This window comes from Oryx dammah, unplaced genomic scaffold (assembly GCF_014754425.2).
Source record: "Oryx dammah isolate SB20612 unplaced genomic scaffold, SCBI_Odam_1.1 HiC_scaffold_27, whole genome shotgun sequence".
Taxonomy (NCBI): domain Eukaryota; kingdom Metazoa; phylum Chordata; class Mammalia; order Artiodactyla; family Bovidae; genus Oryx; species Oryx dammah.
The window spans coordinates 38,329,842-38,351,030 of record NW_024070211.1 but is presented as its reverse complement, the minus strand read 5'-3'; the positions used below and the strand labels follow the sequence as shown (position 1 = coordinate 38,351,030).

General features: G+C 37.8%; 1 protein-coding gene across 38 annotated transcripts in view; it reads left to right on the top strand.

Moving 5' to 3' along the window:
- Positions 1-21,189, top strand: part of MAP2 (microtubule associated protein 2) — a 299,075-nt gene that overhangs the window by 147,976 nt on the left and 129,910 nt on the right. For 9 of the 38 annotated variants that reach the window (XM_040228618.1, XM_040228652.1, XM_040228616.1 and 6 more), the window contains exons 1-2: positions 1,410-1,832; positions 2,121-2,188. The gene's annotated coding sequence lies outside the window, so the exon portion shown is untranslated. Of the gene's footprint in view, positions 1-1,394; positions 1,833-2,120; positions 2,189-21,189 lie in introns of those variants that run through there. The other 29 variants (XM_040228641.1, XM_040228637.1, XM_040228644.1 and 26 more) reach the window with 10 other exon arrangements.

Sequence of the window (21,189 nt, the reverse complement as noted above, 5' to 3'; positions counted from 1 at the left end):
TGTTTGGAATGATTGCAATGCATTGTTTTAAAGAGGAGGATCGCTGCTTTAGCAAATAAAAGAAGACTTACAAAATCACAGACAAAAGGATGTTTCTGGAATCTGTTTTGCTTGCAGACAGAATGGAAGAGAGCACAGAAAGAAAGTTACTTGGTGAAAGAAGAAAACTAGGAGACTAGGATGGTGTTTCTGTTGGATCTCCAGCCAGCTTTGTGACCTTGGTCAGATTCCTTGGGCCTCAGCTTTCTCACCTGTGAAACAAAGGGTGTGGACTAGGCTGAGTGGTGTCCATGAATCCGGGATAGTGTCAGAGGCAAGAAATATCAGGATCCATCTCATACAAAAGAACCAAACTTATGAAAGCAAAATTAGCTAGTGATCCAAAAATGGAGAAGAAAGGTGGCTGATATAGAATGCATATTCATCCTAACGCATTCAAAATTTAATATGAAAAACTGATAGAGACAGTTCTTTCCAGAAAGAAAAAATGAAACATATCTTTCTATCTCTGAATTTCCTCCACAGTAGCTTCTCCTTCCATCTCCTCTATCATCACCTTATTTTTTTCCCTACTTTCTGTTTCCGGTAACCATGGTGATGCTCCCTCCCAGCAACCTTCTTTGCAGCCGGCCTTTTTGGTACACATGGAATTTTGCTCCATTCACTGATGCAGAGAGCTAGCAATGCTATAAAAATCTATTTATTAACATTTCCCCCCATCCCTTTTGTCCATGAAATAAATGCTGGGAATGATTCCATACTTAACCTCCCTACATAAGGGGCACTGTAAAACAGGAATAGTCAATTGTTAATTTCAGTTGTTAACATAAAGGGGATACTGATTATGCCAGAGATTCAATTCCCTGTCTTGGTCCTGGGGGACTGTAAAGTCTCACTACTCAAGCTGGTTGCTACCTCTCTTTGCCTTTGTATGTGAAAGGAATAAAATAGATTGCCTCTAGAAATCACACATCAACCCTGGTTTCCTAATCCTCTTTGTTTTTGCTGCATTCTCCTTTGTAAGGAAACCATTGCCAAGGGCGTAATTATCACAGTTACAAGCGGATCAAATTTTCCATAAGAAAATATACATGATTGTGCACATTTCTCTAATGAACCTATTTATTTGGACTATAAATAAGCAGTATGTGATACTCAGTTTTAAAACTATTGTAATTATCTGCCAATGACAAAACATCAAAGAATCTTTCTGATGTCATAAATGCAGATGATAAAAATTCTCATAAACTATCATTTAGTTATATCCAGTTTGTGGAGCCCAACTTATTTGTAATTCTATATGCCAGCAAATGATTTCTCTGTTTAAGCACTGCGTGTGTGTGTGTGTGTGAGTGTGTGTGTGTGTGCGTGTGTGTCTGGCATTAACACAAAGGAGAACAGATGATGACATTCATAGGCTTATAGACTCGACTCCTGGGGACACACTTGGATGGATGCAATTAAGATGCCTGTCAGGCATTTGATTCCAGAAGCCCCTGTGCAAACCGCTAAATCATACGCCAGGACTGCATCTTATTGTCAGTGAATGATGGCGGCACCGGGTGGCTTGTCATCATTCTCGAAAATTCTGAGGCTACTGAGCTCTCTCTCCCTCTCCCACTCGCCTTATTTTCCTTTTCGCCACTGCGGGGACTTTTTCTAATTTGCAGCTTCCCTTTCCCGACACACACAGACAGGAGCTGGTGGCTTGCAGACTGCGTCTGTCTGGAGCTAGAAAGCCTGAGCCAGACCGCGGAGATCATGTTCCGGGACAAGGATTCTGCTGCAGTTCTCAAAGGCTAGACTGGGGTGGTATCGCTGCATAGGCGCTGGTAATGGTTTGGGTTTTTTGTTTTTTTTTTTTACATTTTATTGTGCTCTCTTTTTAATTCTTTTTCTTTTTTTCAAAGGATCTGCTTTTTGTGATCTCAAAGTGAAATGCTTTTAGATTCCTTACTGAGCTTCCTAAAAAAATCAAGTACTGCGTTTTTTTGTGCTACAGATCTCAAGACATAGATTTCTTATCTGGATATAAAGAATGCTTTTGCTTACTGGTGAGTTACAGGTTTTAAATTGAGTTAATAAATTTATACATGAATTTTTTTCTTTTGTTTTGGTAGATTCTTCAGATTGTTGTCTCTAATCGAGGAAACATTGATTGGAAACTACTCATTCAGAAAATTAAAAGGTACCACATGTTTTGTTTGGGTGTTTAAATGAGGGAAAATCAGGGAGGATTTAGAATGTTTTATTTAACCTCTCTATGCTTGATATTTTATCCTTAAGCCTACGCTGATCATTGTCTATAGCATGTATGATTTGCCTTGCAGAGAATGCCATTATCCGAGGCTGTTTTGATTCTAAGATGTCTAAAGAATTGTGTTTTTTGTCTGTGTTGCAAGTTGTTGGCAAATATCAATATTTCTGGCTTTTGGGGGGATTTCTATTGTTGTAACAACTTTGAAAATGTCCAAAATTCTCTCCTAATAAAAAATTAAATAACTTGAATTTAAGAGAAATATGCCAAGTAATGATTTTATCTGAAGGAATCTTGGTATTAAGTGATATTTTTTAAATGGCTAAATGAAATGGCTTGCCCTTCCCAGGTGGAATGAGCGCTAGAGACTCCCAGGAATGACTCAGTATTGTTGGGTTTTGCGAATAAAATATTTTAACTTCTTCACTGATGATTTAGTCTTTAGTACTGCATTATTTTAAAGGCTGAGGTTGTTCGTTATTGAAAGAACTGATTTTATATGTTTTATTTAGCATTGACAGCATAAGAAAGTAATCCTTCATCTTGTCATTAAAGCAGTTGAATCATTGATCCTGGGCCTTATGCCTTCCATTAAAAATATGAATTTTCAAATTCAGCATCAGGATATATATTGATTGGAGATACCAGTTATGGGTATTACCTTTTCCTTAATTCTTTAAGATGAGCTTTGACTTGAACGTATATTCACGTTGATAAAACCAGTATTTGTAATTTGCCTTTTAAAAAATGGAAGACATTTTCTGCCTTGCTGAGAAGATCAATACATCTTTTAAATCTTTCCTTGGTATTCACATAGGATTTCTCCATAAGACTTACCAGTCCAAAATATTTTTTAAAGGAGGGTTCTTTTTTTTTAATGTACTTAAAAATGGCTAATGTTTAACTACTGATGTTGAAATACCAGAAGTATGCAAGTGTACACCTGTGACTGTGAATATTTGTGGCAGTTGAAGGAGATAAATGTCCTTGTTTAATTTTCTCTGCAGTGTGTAATTATGAGAACTTTATTAATTCCGCAATCACTTATTAAGAGCCTTGCTGCTGTGGGCTATTGTGGGAGAGAGGGAAGGGCAGATACCACTGTCAGCCCCTTCCAGCGTGTAGGCACCATCACAATATTTTTGCACAGAAGAATGAATTCATTAAAATAAATCGGTGTGTTCTACAAAAAGGAAATTGCATTATTTCAGATAGTGAACAAAATCTAATAGACTTGTCTCAGAAATATATGAAATAGATTGCATTTTTTCCTCAGAAATTTCTCAGTGGAATCATGTATGAAATACCCAAACAGGACTGACTATTCCTCCTGGATATTGTAAAACCCTTAGGACCATTCTCTCTTTGTTGGTTTCAATCAGAGTGAGTGAAAACATCTCATATTTGGTGAAAAAAGAATCTATCTGGTATTTGCCCATCTAACTAAATATCTATAGTTTATATTTCAAGTGAGAATCTGTTTCCTGATTTTCAGACTCTTTTAGTTACTCACTATATTAATTTTGAACTTTGGGTTATTTACATGAATTAAAAAAGGTTAAAGCTACTATTTAGCCACTAAAAAAATATATTCATTATATTGTCAATATGCATTAATCAGCTCTGTTTTGATTTTTATCTGTGTATTGGAGAGGTGGTGTATTACCTCACAAATCCTCATAGATTCTTATATCTTCTAGAACCATTTTAAAATTCATCTTGGAGTATGTTGATAGATTTTGGGTAGTAAATCAAAGTTTATTCAAATAGTCTGTTACATTGTCAAATCAAAATAGAATTTGGCTACTGGACACTAAGAGAGTCAGGGACCTGTATCACGATTTTTCTAATCAATATCGTCTTGACATGAGTTAATTCCTTTGCTGATTTGTTTTTCACTCGTATCTTCAGCATGTAGAATAGTCCCTGAACCATAGCAGAAATTCAATAAATATTTATTTAATTATGTGATGGATAAATGACTCGTCAATATTTTCTTCCGTTACTTTTTTGTTCTCGTTTTTCATGAGATAACAGACTGTAAAACAGACAGTTTGTACTTTTTTTCAGTTACCCCTAAAATTAATCAAAATTCATTAAATAATTAATGCCAGGTAGAAAAGCAGGCAAACCATGTGTAAAAAATTTCTTCAGCTATATGTAAAAGTATTGTTTTTTTCTGGTTTAAGGTTAAGATGGAAAGAATTTTTGAAATGTCCCCTTTCACTTTCACCAGCTAGGGTGCTAACCTGCAGCATGAGTTTTGCTTTATGGATGCTTCCTAAATACTATTCCCAGGCTTGGCATTATTTACTGCTCTTCATGTCTTCAGCCAAAATTTTGCTGCCGCAGATGGAGGTTGAGGGGGGATGCTCACTCTCTCTCTCAGTGTAATACTAAGAATGATGTCATAATCTTCTTAAATGCTTGCTTGCTTATTAAGGACTACTAAGTATGACATCACTTTATATATATATGCTTACATACGTGTATATAATCTGTAAGGAAAGTTCTAGAAACATAATAGCTTTAGGGAATGCTATTCTTTCTGCTATTCTTTCTTGTCACTTATTTTTATTAGTAAAACTATAATTTTGTTATTAACTATGTGTTAGATAATATTGTAAGCCCTTAAGGTATGTTATTACATTTTAACTCTCCCTACAACTCTGGGAGCTGGGTATAGTCTCCATGTTATGAATGAACCGAGATTCCAATTGGGTAATCAACACAAGTCTGGCCCAAAGTCCTTCATATTAACCACAGAATGCTTCATTTCTTTCTGGTAGATTTTTTGGCTCATAATCATTATTTTAATATTTTAGTATGCACACAAAATATGTTACTGAAATAAGGTTAAAAGAGTATCCTTGTAGATTCTTGTTTTTATATGTTAGGTAGGAGTGAATGCATCTTCAAGTACTTCACTGTAATGTTCAAACTCTGGTATATTTTCTATTTTTAATATATATTTTATACTTAACCTGAGGATTTTTATTGCTATTTGCTAAGTGCATAAAGCATCTCCTATGTCATTACAGTGAAGTCATATTACTGAATTGCATCATCTATTTAAGAAAATCAGCCAGAAAAATTCAAGTACTAACTAGGATAACTGATTCCGTATCTTGCAAAGGCTCTTTTTAATTGAAATAATAGTAGAAGTTTCAAATGACCCAAACAGGTAAACAAGCAGGGAACAGTGTGAAGATACCACACTCAACCTTAAATTACAGCTCAACCCAGAGAAATACCTGAGGACCCTTATAATTAACCAGATCTGCATTAGGATACTGTCCTCGGAATGTATGCAACAGAACACCTTTTGAGCTCAGTCGGGTGCAGCAGATTAAAACCAGAAAGTAGCATCCAGGCTCATTAGTACCATCGGAGACACATGAATAATTTCTTAAGGGACTTTATTACAGGGCAGGATTGCTAACAATTGAGCAGAGACACAACAGTGGAGGATGACTTTTGAGGTGGGGCTTAGGGATGAACAGATGGATTCAAGGGAGAGATAATGCCTAGAGGAGCTCCAGAAAGAACAAACAAACTTAGCAAAGGGCCCGCAGAAAGTGAACATGCAAGGAAAGCACAGATTGATCTCACTCATATTCTAGAATGCAGGGCAGAAGAAGGGGAATCTTGGAAGATAAGGACGGAAACGTATATGAGTACTGTTAGGTTGTACCATACGAGATGCCTAGTATTTTACTCTCTTTGGCTACAAAATAAAAATTTCATTCAGCTCAATCAAATGCATTGAAAAATGACTGTAAGTGCCAAGTCGAGGAAATGTTTTCAGTATTCACTGAAAAGCTATGGACTATGTTTTGAATAAGAGACCACAATGACCTGCACTATATTTTCAGAGGACTTACTTTATAGCTCTGTGTATGACAGGGTTGTGTGTGAGAACATACCGAAGAAAGCATCACTTTGGAAGCTGTCATGGGATAATCCAGGAAAAAATAAAGGCTCCAAGAGAGTGTTGACAGTGGACATTAAAAAAAGAGGTCATGAAAATGAAAGATGTTTCTGGGCTCAGATTCATACACTGAGAATAGCAAAGCCTGGATTCGTAGGAGGAGTAAAAAGCAAAAGGGTTCATGGTAACTCTACCATTTGAATTCGACAACCGGAAAAATAAGGGGAGAAAGGTAGGTAAGAGCTGTTTGCGGAAAGAGCTTTCCTTTTATTTTTATTGCATCCCTAGTCTGTAACAGACAGTCTAGTACATAGTCGACAGCCAATACATGTTAACTGAATGATGAGAGAGTGAATATGGAGAGGCCAGTTTAGGCCATGAAGGTGGAGGTGGGTGGACTGGTCCAGTAAACTGCAGGACATGTAGATCCAAAGCTGACAAGATAAATCAGGGAAGTAGGATGTGAATGACATTGTCAGGAAAGATAAGAAGAGGGCCAGAGAGGAAACTCTTTACAGCATTCACATTTAGGATACAGAATGAGGGACAGAATGACAAAATTAAAGGAATTTTTTTTTTTAAGCAAAGAAAAAAGATAGTTTAAAGTAATAAAAAACAAGGCTAATGTGCAAATTCTTCAGAGAAACTGAAGAATGAAAATAAAAGACTGCTAAACTGACTATTTCAAGTTATGTTTTCTATTATAAAAAGCAATAAATCCGTATTTTCTAAAATTTAGAAGAGTATAAGGAAGGAAATAGTAGCCATCCATAATTACACAAGCCAGAGATTATGGTTGACACTTTCCTAACCTTTTAGCTTATTTCTTTTCATCTGCTGTATTTACATTTACGTAATGACATGAGTCTCAGTGAACTCCGAGAGTTGGTGATGGACAGGGAGGCCTGGCATGCTGCAATTCATGGGGTCACAAAGAGCGACTGAGTGACTGAACTGAACTGAACTGAACTGAATGAGGATTAGAACAATACAGTTTGAAACCTGCATGTTTTCTCAGTCATCTCACCACATTTTTCCACCTGCATAATATTCTATCCTCTAGACATTGAACACATTTATTCCCCATTGTTCTTAATTTTTCACTGTCATCGCAATTCTGCAGTAGGATAATTTGTATATCCCTCTTACAGGATATTTCAAGTGATTTCCAGTGGATATTTCCTAACAGCAGAATCACTGTATTCTAAATTGTCAAATTCCTGGTCAGATATAATTTGCCGGTTTCAAAATTAGCCCCAGCTTTACTCCAAGAAAAGGAATCTAAAATTACATTAGCACCTGCCATGTGCCAGCCTCTGTGACAGGCACTTTAATTATAACAGTGACTCCAGTGTAAATTCTTAGATATCCACTTAGAAAATGAAGGGCCAGGGACTAAGGACAACCACCCAGGTTTAGCACCAATTTTGAATTGGGTCTGACTCAGACCAATCAAACTGTGGGGACAGAAGCAAGATCTGGAGAAGAGGATAAGTAATTAAGGATATGAAAGTAATAGAAAACATGCTAAAGAAGACCAGGGTTCAAAGGAAAGAGAATAGAATATATAAGGCACGGAGGCTGGTGACTTCCCCCTCCTCTTACTAACAGGGGGAGTCCTAAACTGAAAGGAGGGGGCAGATAGAGATAGTGGGGTGAGGCAGGGGGAGGATGCTATGTTTGGAAGCAGAAGAAGGACACATGTAAGGAGCAGGGTCTTAGTGGAAAGGAGATAGAGCGCGTAGACAAGGATATGGCCTTGGTAGGCAAAATTCATCTTCCCTACAGATGAAAATGGAGCAGAAGAAAGTGAGAGTTTCTAGTGGTAAAGGGAAGACATGGGGACCTTACGTATCATCCAGACTTTATCTCAGATGGGAGGAAAATGTACTTATTCATTCAGTGAGTGTTTATTGAGCATCAATTTCATGCCCTTTTCCTGCCCTAATGGAAGTTTCTTTCTAGATGGGAAATAATCAGTGGATAAGCAAAATTAAAGAATTACTGAGTCAGTCATATAGAGAATGGGTAATCAGGTATAAGAGTAGATACTGGAAGGTAAACTTCTCAAACTTTACAGCAGAGTCGAATCAACCGAGAATCTTATTAAAATAAAGATTCAAATCAGTGGGTCCAAGGAGGAGCCTGAGATTATATATTTTAACCAGCTCCCAGGTGATGTTGGGATTCCCAGGTGTCTCACCAGTAAAGAATCTGCTTACCAATGCAGGAGACATGGGTTTATTCCCTAGGTCAGGAAGAAGATCCCCTAGAGTAGGGCATGGCAACCCACTCCAGTATTCTTGCCTGGAGAATCCCATGGACAGAGGAGCCTAGTGGGCTATACTCCATGGGGTCTCAAAGGAATCAGACATGACTTAGTGACTAAACAACAGGTAATGGTGCTGCTGAACCGTGGACCATGCTTTTATTAGCAAGAGGTTAGATGGCAAATGTCCAGACACTCCCACCGCCCCCAAAAAACTTCAGCATAACAATAACTGGAGCTGTTGTTATGAGCAAGTCAAATGTGAGTCCTTCTCTTCGTGCAGTAGCACTGCAAACTTACAAGCCTCTTTGATGATGTAAGAGAGATTTGTTCCTTTTAACTTCTAAACTTTTTCAATTTCAGCCAGTTACTTTATGGAAGATCCATTAAACTAGGCCTAATGAGCTACTGACATTTCCTTCTTTCTGCCCATGCTCAATGCTTATTATGCTGTATAATGAATTCTTGTGGCTCTGGTTTGGGAATGTGATTGCATATAACCCTGGGCTAGTTTCTTAATTCCAGTTCTGTTCCCTGCTTCATAATTTCTTTGGACTTTTAACCTCTTCTCTGCCTGAATGTTCAGCACCATCCTGGCCTGCTAAATTCTCTGATCTGTTAGCACTTCACATCCCTTATGTTCCTCTGTGCTGAGTAGCAAAGCTTCCCAATTTTCACATCCCATCTTCTTGCCACCCATACCCTAACAAGTCTTGGAGGACTGTGCATAGTCACAGGAGGCTACTGAAGATAGTCTCTAATTTCAAGAATGCATATTTTTCCAACATAATCATCTCCCTTTGGAGGACAGTTTTTGTTTTTTTTTTTGTTTTTTTTTTGTTTTTTTTTTTTGGTGACAGCAACCTGCATTCCTCTGAAGGAGGGATGCATGTATTGGTAGACAATGTTTAGAGGGGCTGTGTTCACAAGAAGTCTTGACAGACTCCATCCTGAGGGATGTTATCTTTCAGCCTCCACTGCTAGGCTCTCAAGCTCCCTTATAGCTGCAGGAGCACAGGTGCCTTTACTTGTTTGATTCTTTGCACAGCACACTTCAGCTACGAAATAGTTAGGCAGGTTTAGTCACTAAGTTGGGAGAAGGCAATGGCAACCCACTCCAGTACTCTTGCCTGGGAAATCCCATGGGTGGAGTAGCCTGGTAGGCTGCAGTCCATGGGGTCGCTAAGAGTCAGACACAACTGAGCGACTTCACTTTCCCTTTTCACTTTCATGCATGGGAGAAGGAAATGGCAACCCACTCCAGTGTTCTTGCCTGGAGAATCCCAGGGATGGGGGAGCCTGGCGGGCTGCCGTCTATGGGGTCGCACAGAGTTGGACACGACTGAAGCGACTTAGCAGCAGCGGCAGTCACTAAGTTGTGTCTGACTTGCGACTCCATGGACTATAGACTGACAGGCTCCTCTGTCCATGAGATTTCCCATGCAAGAATACTGGAATGGGTTGCCATTCCAGATCCTTCTCCAAAGGCTCTTCCCAACCCAGGGTTGAACCCAGGTCTCCCGCATTGCAGGCAGACTCTACCAACTGAACCACCAGGGAAGCCGCATGAAATAATTAAGAAAATAACAAATCAAATAAATACAGCATTTCATTAAGAAAAAAAATATCTTGAGAGCCTATTAAACATTTGTGATGTCCTCATACTTACTAGCATTTATCCTTTGCTTAAAAGGCTGTTTCTATCTCTAAGTAAGTCATGCCATGACCAGATCTTTAGACCTTGTCACTGTCATTCTGTAATTCTGTGCTTACTTTAACAGCCAAATAGGCAAGAGCAGTGCCATTAGTGGTTTTAAATAGAAAATTCCCGTGAAATATAAAATTTGTTTTCATATGAACAGAAATCAACTTAGATAGAAAAATCTTTTCAAGGAGAAAACTTGGGGAAAATCCTTGAGGAAATAGACCATGTCTTAAGACCTCTTATTGCTTCTTAGTCTTCCTTGCTGTCTACACAGAAAATGCCCTTAATAATATGTCAAATTGAAGCTAAGAAAATGAGCATGTATGTGAAACTCAAGTCTTTCTATAATGGACAGTGTTGGTCTTCTTTGCATAATCAAACTGGGGTGGTAAAATTCCAGGTTTAAATACTATTTTTATGCTCTTTTGTCATCCATTCAGTTGATAAGAGTCTTGGGGTATACAGGATAATCTTTGGTTTTTCTGACACAAACTCTCCCTCTCCCACCACCGCCCCCCTCCCAAGTCTGAATCAATCTTCAGTTTTTGTGGATTCCATTTGGATCTGCCTCAGATGGTTTGAATTAACCTTTCTTCAGATTCTCTCTGGTATTAATGACTCTGGATTATGACCATTTAAAGCAGCGGAAGTACATTGATCCATGTCTGGCAATTGTTAAAGCGAGCTACTTCATTTAACAGATTTTGGCCAAAAGATACTTCTTTGCATTGTGTAGCAACTTGGGAAATGATGTTTCTTTTCAGGAAGATCATATGTTTTATTTACAAGGTGAATATATTAGCACTTAGTTTCCTTTAAAAATATTCTCCCTTTGCACTGTAGAATTTTCTCATGGTAAGAGTTCATGGTTACGTAGAGAGAATAAGGTGCAACACACAGGCATTTAGGATTCCTCTCACAAAGTGCCTAAGAGCAACTGGCCAGCACAATTTTGGCCATAGCCGCAGGTGAATTTGTGATATTCTAGAGTCTTAAAATGCACAACTTCACTGCTGATACTTTAAATAATCAAGGACAGAGATTCCTAAAATGACTGACTTTCCAAGAATTTCACTGATACTCGAGGAAATATGAGATCTAACAATGAAAAAATTTAAACAAACACTCATGGTCCTGACTAATTCATTTACTCTGGCCCAGTGCTGTACTTTTCCACTATAAGATGGTAAATAGTCCAGTAAATCAAAGGGGTATGATAGTTAATATTTATAGTATATAGCTTAATATGTGCTTGCATTTTTCTTTCTACTCTGTATGTTTTGCTCACAAAAAGACCCAGGATATAGACTTTGGATCATAAAATTGTTACATAGTGTGACCAGCTAAGAAGTTACATTTAGATCTTTTAAAAAATCAGTACCTCTTTTCAAATGACACAAAGCATTTTCCAATACATGGCATCCCAAAACTCACAATAGTCTTTGGGGTGAGAATATCAGGTCTTGTTATATTTATGAATTACAGATGAGAAAACTGAAGTTGGAAGAATGCAACAAGCTTCCCAAGTCAGTCCACTAAAAAAAGAGTGAAGGTGGGATCTTACCTTTGTTCTGTCCCCAAAACCTTTACTTTCTACTGCTCTGTAGCCAAAACAGAAAAATTAGTGGATTGTCCTAAACCTATACTCTTTTAATAATGCCCTGACTTGACTGCTAAAATAAAAAGCCCATTCCAAGTTAGTTGTGACCTCCACTCAGTGGATTGCCCTGCCCTGCCAAAAGACTCCTGCCCTTTATAATCCTGGATGAGCTTGGCATGGAGCTCAGTAAATATTAGTTATTTACTGAGTACTATTTACTAGCTATTTACCGTGTATGTATTTAAATACTAGTTATTTATAAAAACAGTTATTACTGAAATGGTTTTAAACTTTTCAGTGTGAAAGGGAGATAAGTCTAAATATATCACAGAATATGTAATTTTGTTTACTTAAAAAGCATGTGATGGAGGGATAGATGAATAAAAATTCATTGTTTAATTCTAAGTTTCACAGAATTTTAGTCAAGGGGTAGACAACTCAGCAAGAACCTAAGATCACAAAGAAAATGATTAAAGTTTCAGAAAATCACATCTATGTGATGTTTCAGGGTGTTTCAACTTAACCAGACACTTCACTTGAGCATCCAAGGTCTACACTGACTCCTCCACATCCCTCATTATCCTTGGCACACACTCTTCAATTTTTTAATTATTTATTTTTAATCATATGTTGATTTCCCAGAATTTTTTCCTCATTCTCTGATTGATGCTTTTCTGTAATTCGTTTTTGGAAGGAAGTTTATTTAAAGTATGGAATATTCTTTTACATCTCTCTCAAAAAGATACCTATAAAGTTCTCTTTTGTTCCCTGAATCATTTCTAGTTCTCCAGGAGTTACTTTTTAAAGTATTTTTCTTATCATGGCACTGTTTTTTCTCAAATGTCTTGATTTGAAAGGTTTTTGTTTGTTTTAAATGAATGAAGAACTAGGCTGAGGATCTTGCTGCTGCTGCTGCTGCTGAGTCGCTTCAGTCGTGTCCAACTCTGTGCGACCCCATAGATGGCAGCCCGCCAGGCTCCCCCATCCCTGGGATTCTCCAGGCAAGAACACTGGAGTGGGTTGCCATTTCCTTCTCCCATGCATGAAAGTGAAAAGGGAAAATGAAGTCGCTCAGTCGTGTCCGACTCTTAGCGACCCCATGGACTGCAGCCTACCAGGCTACTCCACCCATGGGATTTCCCAGGCAAGAGTACTGGAGTGGGTTGCCATTGCCTTCTTCCAGGCTGAAGATCTTAGGCAGCTAATTATAAGTTTCCTCTGCAGTTGTGCAGATCTGTATTCCTACTCACTGTGAAGGCTGACTGCAAGTTTTGGGCAAGTGAACAGTCTGTCAAGCGACAGACTCCCAGGAAGAGCATGGAGGTGGAACCAGTGAGTGAGCTGGTTAGGGTACCTACAGTTGCACAGTGGTGTTTCGGTTTTGCATGGATTTATGCATACCAGAACTGTTTGTAAGACTGTTCACTTGCTCTCATTAAGGACTAGTTTTTATTTTTACTGTTGGGGAGTAAAAGCATCTTCTCTCAGCTGAATATGTACTAGCAAAGGAGAAGAAGAGAAAGGATCTCAATTGTTTTAATTCATTTCTTAATGAATCGGACGATATTGGTTTCACAGCCCCCTTGGACTCTGTATTTTCAGCTTGGAGTTTCAGGTTTCCTTGGGATAGACATGAATTTCTAGCAGCAGTTTCCCTGGTGTTTTTTCTCTCTCTATCTCAGCCTACCTGCTTTCTGACTTCTAGAATATCTTCAAAATCTTGTTAGAGTTACATTATTTTTCAACATTTTTACCATTTTAAGGGAGAAATGGGATGTGATAATTCTTCCCTCACTGATCATATTTAATTTTTCTTACTCTGAATTTTCACAACATCAATGTGTGTTTACATTGCACTTTTTTTTTGCACTGGTTACATTGTCCTGCATTTACTATTTACTAGCTAATAGAAATATTGTTTCCCTTTTGGGGGGCTTTTTTCTATAAAATAAAGGTGCTGTTTGATTTTCAGGGTTCAGATGGAATGTATAACACATATCAAAAGCTATAAAGTGGAAAATAAATATAAGCTATCTTTGTCATGGATCCAGAGTAACAAATAAATCCAGACCTCCCTACCCAATAGAAATTGCAAGGTGATACCCAGTAGATACTAGAACTAAAATGCTATATGCAATTCAAAAGAACCAAAAATTATGTGTTAGTAGCAATGTTAATATAAGCAATTTTTCATGGATATATATTTTTACCTAATGGAAAGACAAAGATAAAAGCAGATCAAGATTGTAGTGGGTATAATATAGTTAAAATAAATGTAAATTTAGGTTTAGCATAGAATATACAACTTAATGTTATATGATCATTTTGGTTGGTAAAATTAAGAATGTGAATATTTAGGTAATAATGAATATAATAAAATACAGTTAATTAGCTGTCACAAAAACATTATTTCATATGGGTTCAGTTCATTGAAGATTTTCTTCTCTCTCAGAGAGGTTGGGACTTGAAGCTCCTAAGAAAAGGAAAAAATTTTTAATAACAATAACAGTAAAGTGGCTTAATTGGAAAAATTGAAAAAATATTAAGACAAAATTAAATGTAGAAAGAAAGAGTCACAGCGATCTTTGACATCAGCATACTAGGAACCATTTGTGGAAAATTGATAAAAGGGATATTTCTTCCTAAATTATTAATACTTAAGCCCAGCATCTTATCAATAAGCTTTATTATTAGAAACAAACTGAGAACACATCAAACAGACAAAACATATAATAATGTGAAAGTATGCAGAGTGACGCATATAGGATGTGCTATCTGACTGCTATTAATTCTCATTTTCTGCATGCAATTATTATTCAAAAGTTGAATGTCTGTAGAGGATAAGTCACCAGCCATAGTTAAACGTTAATGGATCCAGTGACATAATTTAAATTCAAGGTCTCATTCAAAGGAATGTGAATAAAATGCATTTGTTTGGGTTTTTATGGCCACTATTAAAAGTAAAGGAAATGAAACCATAAACAACTATGTTCAAATATTGGCGTAGCTGAATCGGCTTTGTGGCAGTACAAAACCATAGTTATTGAAGGGGACGCTCTGTTTAACTTACCCAGCCCCTCTAGATTGTAGTTGAGGTTAAAAAATGTACTTGGCAACTTCGGCAAAATGCAGAGTGCTATTTCAAAGTGAGTTCATTTTGATGTGGTTCAATTTTCTGTTGTTTTAAAAGCCTGGTACAATTTACACATTTTATTTTTTTTTCCTAAGCCATACCTAAGACCTTAGCTCATAATTAATGTGACACAGATTACCTTTGCTGTCAATATCAATTATTTCTTTCTTCCTCAATAATAATAGAACCCCAACATTTTAGATCACACGGCCATTCAGAATAGGACCCAGAATTCCTGTCTTGTGTGTATGTCTAACTATATAACTAATTTCTGGCCAGTGAGATATGAACAAAAGTTGTTTGGGAAATAATTGCTTCAAAGGAAACAGTGCTCTTTGTCACTCCTTCTTCCTTTCTGCTGGTGGGAATTCAGATCCAATGGCTAGACTTTCAGCAGCCATTTTGAAAATGAAATCATCTTGTCATGAATTTTCATTTCAGTTAAGTCACTGTTATTTGGAGTTTTCTCATTAGCTATAGCCTAGCATAGTCATCATTTGTATAACAACTTCACAGTCTTATATTTACTTTCAAAGGCTCTGAAATGTCATTTTAGCAAGTATGGTTGTCTATGTAAATAATGTTTATATTAAAATTGTTACCTAAAGTATAACGGTTCAATCAGTTACTAAGTCCCATCACTTCTACTTCCTAAACATTTTTCAAATCCGTCCTTTTTTCTATGCCCAAAGACTATTAGGTAATCTCCCATCATCGCTGATCTTGACAACCGTGACAACTTCCTGCATCAACACTTGCTCTATACAAGTCATTATACACCTAGTAACTGGATGTATCTTATAACAATCAATATAATCATGATATGCCTGTATTTAAAACCATAGTGTTCATAAGAATAGAGTCAGGAGTCTATAAAGGCCATCCATGATCTGTCCTCTTCCTGATTCTCTAGCTGGTCGTGAGTTTGTTGCCATGGGGTTATTGCACACATTTTTTTTTTCTCTTGCCGGAAGCACTCATACCCTTCACTTCCCATTCCTCTCTTGTTTCCTCTGCCCCTCTGCTTCCTCAAGTCCTGCTCATTAGTTAGGTCTCAGATGTTATGATTTAGACTTAAGCCATTCCCCAGCCTCTGGACTAATACAGGCCTGAGTATTGCATACTCCCATAACACTCTACGTTTCTCCCGCTTATATTTATCCACTTAATGCATATCTGACCCACAAGACTAGAACCTCCATGAGTGTCTCTCCCATTCCAGAACCCACTGAAAGAACCAGGACAGAGTATGTGCTCAAAGAACAATGTTAACTGACAGACTGATCCTCCTTTTCCCTAAAAAGCTTAGCTAACTAACATGTGAACCAGAGTTTCACTTACCAAAACCCCATCCATTCTGAGTCATCCACGCCATGTATGTGTGCTCTCCTTTTAATTATTTTTTTCTCCCCTTACCCCTTTTTTTTTTAAAGACTATTTTTTAAAAGCAGTTTTAGGTTTACAACAGGGGACTTCCCTGGTGGCTCAGACGGTTAAGTGTCTGCCTACAATGTGGGAGACCCGGGTTCAATCCCTGGGTTGGGAAGATCTCCTGGAGAAGAAAATGGCAACCCACCCCAGTATTCCTGCCTGGAGAATCCCATGGATGGAGGAGCCTGATAGGCTACAGTCCACAGTGTCACAAAGAGTCGGACATGACTGAGTGACTTCACTTTCACTTTAGGTTTACAACAAAATTGAAAGGGACGTACAGAGCTTTCCTATATAGGTTCCATCCTGCCCCCCCCCACACACAGTTCCCCCATTTTCAGCTTACTAAAAAGTAGTATGCTTTTTAGTAAGGGTGAATATTGGCACACATAGTCACCCAAGGTCCACAGTTTTCATCCTTAAGGTTCACTGTTGGTGCTGTGCATTCAGTGAGTTTGATAAATATATAATGATATATATGTATCATTATAGTATCACACAGAGCATTGTCACAGCCCTAAAAATCCCTGTTCTCCATCTATTCATCTCCTCTTCCTACTAATAATTACTTTTCTTGAGATCTTATACTAGACTTTAATTACAGTTATGTGTTTACAGAATTCTAAATTACTACGTGTGAACACATTATAGAAAATATGAAGCCTTAAAAAGTTTTTTTAAAAAATAATAATACCCTCTATTTAAAAAGCTATTTATTATAATTGCCTTCATCCCAACAGAGCAGAAATTTCTGGAGGCTATGGCTATTATTGCTTTTTGCAAGCAGAATGTCTGGCACATAAAAGGCATTTAACAAATGCTAGGTTATAATGTAGGGAAATAAGTACAGACTTTGAAGTTAGATACCCTTGGGTTCAAATTCTGGATCTGGCTCTTATCAGCTATGAGAAACTGAGAACTCATCAAGCCTCAGTTGTGTACAACAGGAATGATAATAACAACCTCATTAGGATATTGTAGGAATTAATGAAGATAATTTACATAGCAGAAGCTCTGTAATTGCTCATATTTGATTATTATGACTTTCCAAGTTTATATTTCTCCACCCCTTTCTTAACAGACACAGCAGATTCTCAGTAGTTTATGTTGTTGATGCTGTGATATAAATTGGCTAAAGACAAAACCTAACACTAAATAAAAGATAAGATTTACAAAAGGAGCAAGATTTACTGTGTGCCTCTCCTCTGTTCTGCCTAGCCCACCAACACAAAAAAGGATACTGTCAGGTGAAAAGCAGCAAGACAAAAGGTGGAATTATTTTAAACCACCTAAGGTCACCAGAAAAGCCTGTAAATTCTATACATTCTGAATTATACCACCTGAGGCACTCTGCTCTTAAGGAGAGAAGCTGGCTTGGGGAGATGTTAAGAGTTCCAGCTGTCTGATTGAGGCTTATCTGCAATGCAGATTTTTCGGAGCCTTTCCTAGCTATTTCAGCCTCCAGACCTACCAGCTGCTCTCACTCCTCCCAGATGGCTTAATAGGATTTATCTGCTCTACAACCTGCTTCTGGGGTCATTCACCACCAGAACCAGTTCTGGATAGATTTTTTCCCCTCCGAATCTGCAACAAAATCCCATACCAGTCTCCAGAGTTGCCAGGGTCCTTTATTGCCTGATTCAAAGGAAGGTGACTTAACTGAGTAATTATTTTCCACTCTACCTCTGGCCTCATAGATGTGATCTTTTACAGGAGCTGTCTGTCAGCCCCTGTTGCAGAATCAAAAGTGACACATCTCCTTGTGGGGCTGGTGGAACCAAGGCAACATGAGTGAGCTTGGAGGCTGGTGCCTGGAATTTGCAGGCTTCCCTAGGTGTTAGCTACAAGGGATTTTCTCATGGCTCAGTTGGTAAAGAATCTGCCTGAGGATTCAATGCAGGAGACCTGGGTTCAATTCCTGGGTTGAGAAGATCCCCTGGAGAAGGAAATGGCAACCCACCCCAGTATTCTTGCCTGTGAAATCCCATGGACAGAGGTGCCTGGTAGGCTATAGTCCGTGAAGTCCCAAGAGTCAGACATGGCTTAGCAACTAAACCACCATCCCTTAGATGTTAGTAGGCTTCCCAGGTGTCACTAGTGGTAAAGAACCCACCTACTAATGCAGAAAAACACATAAGATTCGTGGGTTCGACCCCTGTGGAGAAAGAAATGGCAACCCACTCCAGCATTCTTGCCTGGAGAATTCCATGGACAGCGAAGCCTGGTGGGATACAGTCCCTGGGGTCGCAAAGAGTTGGAGAATACTGAGCAAGTGAGTGTTAGTTCTGCTGGGGCTGACCTGACTGCAAATGCTGCAGTGTGGCCTCTCTCAGGGCTCCATCGATTAAGCCAGGATTGTGATTATGTAGCCCTTCCTGGAAGTTCAGGCTGTGCTTAATTTGCGTGCACAGATTCATGCTCAGTTTTTTTTTTTTTTTTTTTTTTTATGACTAGCAAGCATATTATTGAGAGACTAATAGCTCATGTCAGTTCAGGTTTATGCATCTGGGGGAATAGATTTCTCAACAGTAAGTTTCAATCATAACTTTCCTCAGAGTTGTTATGAGGCATAAAGGTCACATTGATTGTGAAGTACCTTGCAAGATTGCGGCATAGTTCACTTCAGTTGCTCAGTCATGTCCGACGCTTTGCAACCCCATGGACTGCAACATGCTAGGCCTCCCTGTCCATCACCAACTCCAGGAGTTTACCCAAGCTCATGGCCATTGAGTCGGTGATGCATCCAACCATCTCATCCTCCGTCATCCGCTTCTCCTACTGCCTTCAATCTTTCCCAGCATCAGGGTCTTTTCAAATCAGTCAGCTCTTCGCATGAGGTGGCCAAAGGATTGGAGTTTCAGCTTTAGCATCAGTCCTTCCAATGAATATTCAGGACTGATTTCCTTTAGGATGGCCTGGTTGGATCTCCTTGCAGTACAAGGGACTCTCAAGAGTCTTCTCCAACAACATAGTTCAAAAGCATCAGTTCTTTGGTGCTCGGCTTTCTTTATAGTCCAACTCTCAGGTCCATACACGACTACTGGAAAAACCATAGCCTTGACTAGACGGACCTTTTTTGGCAAAGTAATGTCTCTGCTTTTTAATATGCTGTCTAGGTTGATCATAACTTTCCTTCCAGGGAGTAAGCGTCTATTAATTTTATGGCTGCAGTCACCATTTGCAGTGATTTTGGAGCCCGAAAAAATAGAGTCTGCCACTGTTTCCACTGTTTCTCCATCTATTTGCCATGAAGTGATGGGACTGGATGTCAAATTTTAATTTTTAAAGACTTAGGCTTTGTATCTATAAATTAAAATTAGGTTAGAAAACAGACCTCCTACTTAATGATATTTCTACTGCATGTTCTTAGTTATGGTCAATAAATGGAAGCTGGTATTCCAGTTGTTTTTACTTATATTTAGTGACAGACACTAGTTATAGTTCATCAATTAATCTGTTCCAGTTCTCCCTCTTGTTTTCTTTATTTTTGTCAAAATAATGTAGGATTTCATTTTTGGAACATTTTTCTAAAGAGTTATTCTTTGTTCTTTTTGGGTTTGACTCTGACTATGTTTCATGTCAGGAAAATAAATTTTTGAATCTAGAGGGGAAATGCTATTTATTTTCATGAGATATTTAATATTCCTTCACATGTAAAATATTGTTTTTTTTTTAATGTGAATAAATATTTATTATTTACAAGGAGAATTTTATGGATTATATCCAAAACACAATGACCTTGTAAATTAATATGCTGTAGAGATTTGCTCCTGGGAGTTTAATTTTTTTATGTCTTTTCACCCGTTTGTTGCTAATGACTTACCAAGTATGTAAATGAGAGAAACACTGATGTATTCTGGGTTTCATCAAAAATGGTTCTTAAGTTCCCTGCAAATCAGTTCTGGAAGGTTGAGTCTCCTTTGACAGGAAATGTATTTTTCTGTTAAGACTTAGAAATAAGAAAGGATAAGGGATATTCAGCATCTTAGTCCTCTAAATTTTAATTTTCAAAGACACTTTTTATTTATAAACTAAAATTATTGTAAAACAGACTCTCTGCTTAATGGCATTTCAGGAAAGGGGTTGTTTACTTATGTGATGCGTATAAACTCTTCCAAGCTTTAAGGTTCAGCTTCATAAATTCCTCTATTCACAGACCCCTTTTGTGTGAAAAATCTCCAAAACTAATTTACACAACATTTTGCTCAAGCATATAATGTTATTGTTGTTGTTCTAAACTACCAGTTGATCTTTTAATCGAATCTGAAAGAAAATTGCCTGATATATCTAAAGCTTCAGTTTTCAGCTCAAATGAGCCTCAACTATATATTTGCTTTTTATATTCTCCCCCAAAATGAAACAAATCAACTCTCAGTTAAAAAGAAAAAGTTGGCAGATTGCCTTTACAATTGAGGCTAAAAATGTCGTCTTTTGAAACAAATATAAAACTACTAAAAATGTTTATCTTCAAATTCATTTCAGTAGAATTAGTAAATATGCCAAGAGGCAGTAGGCTACCCATTCAGTGACAAACTAAATGCTGATGAAAACACTGCGTTTTATTTCACATGCTCCTCTTCAACTGGCCCAGAGTCACCTTGGCCTCTCTGAGCTGTCAGAAGATTAGCTTGGCCTCCCTGAGCTGTCAGAAGATTGAACCTTTCCTAAGCTCACTGGCTCAGAACCCCAGCACTTTGAAGAGCTTCTGCAAATAGGAAGATTAATACAGAAATAAATCCTAGACTTTTTTGTACTAGTATTGATAGTTAATATCTACTTCGATGAAAGTATGTATTTACAGTGGCAATCTCTTTTAATGAGCTCAAAGAACAGGAACCAGCTCTCCTGACAATTGAAAGAGAC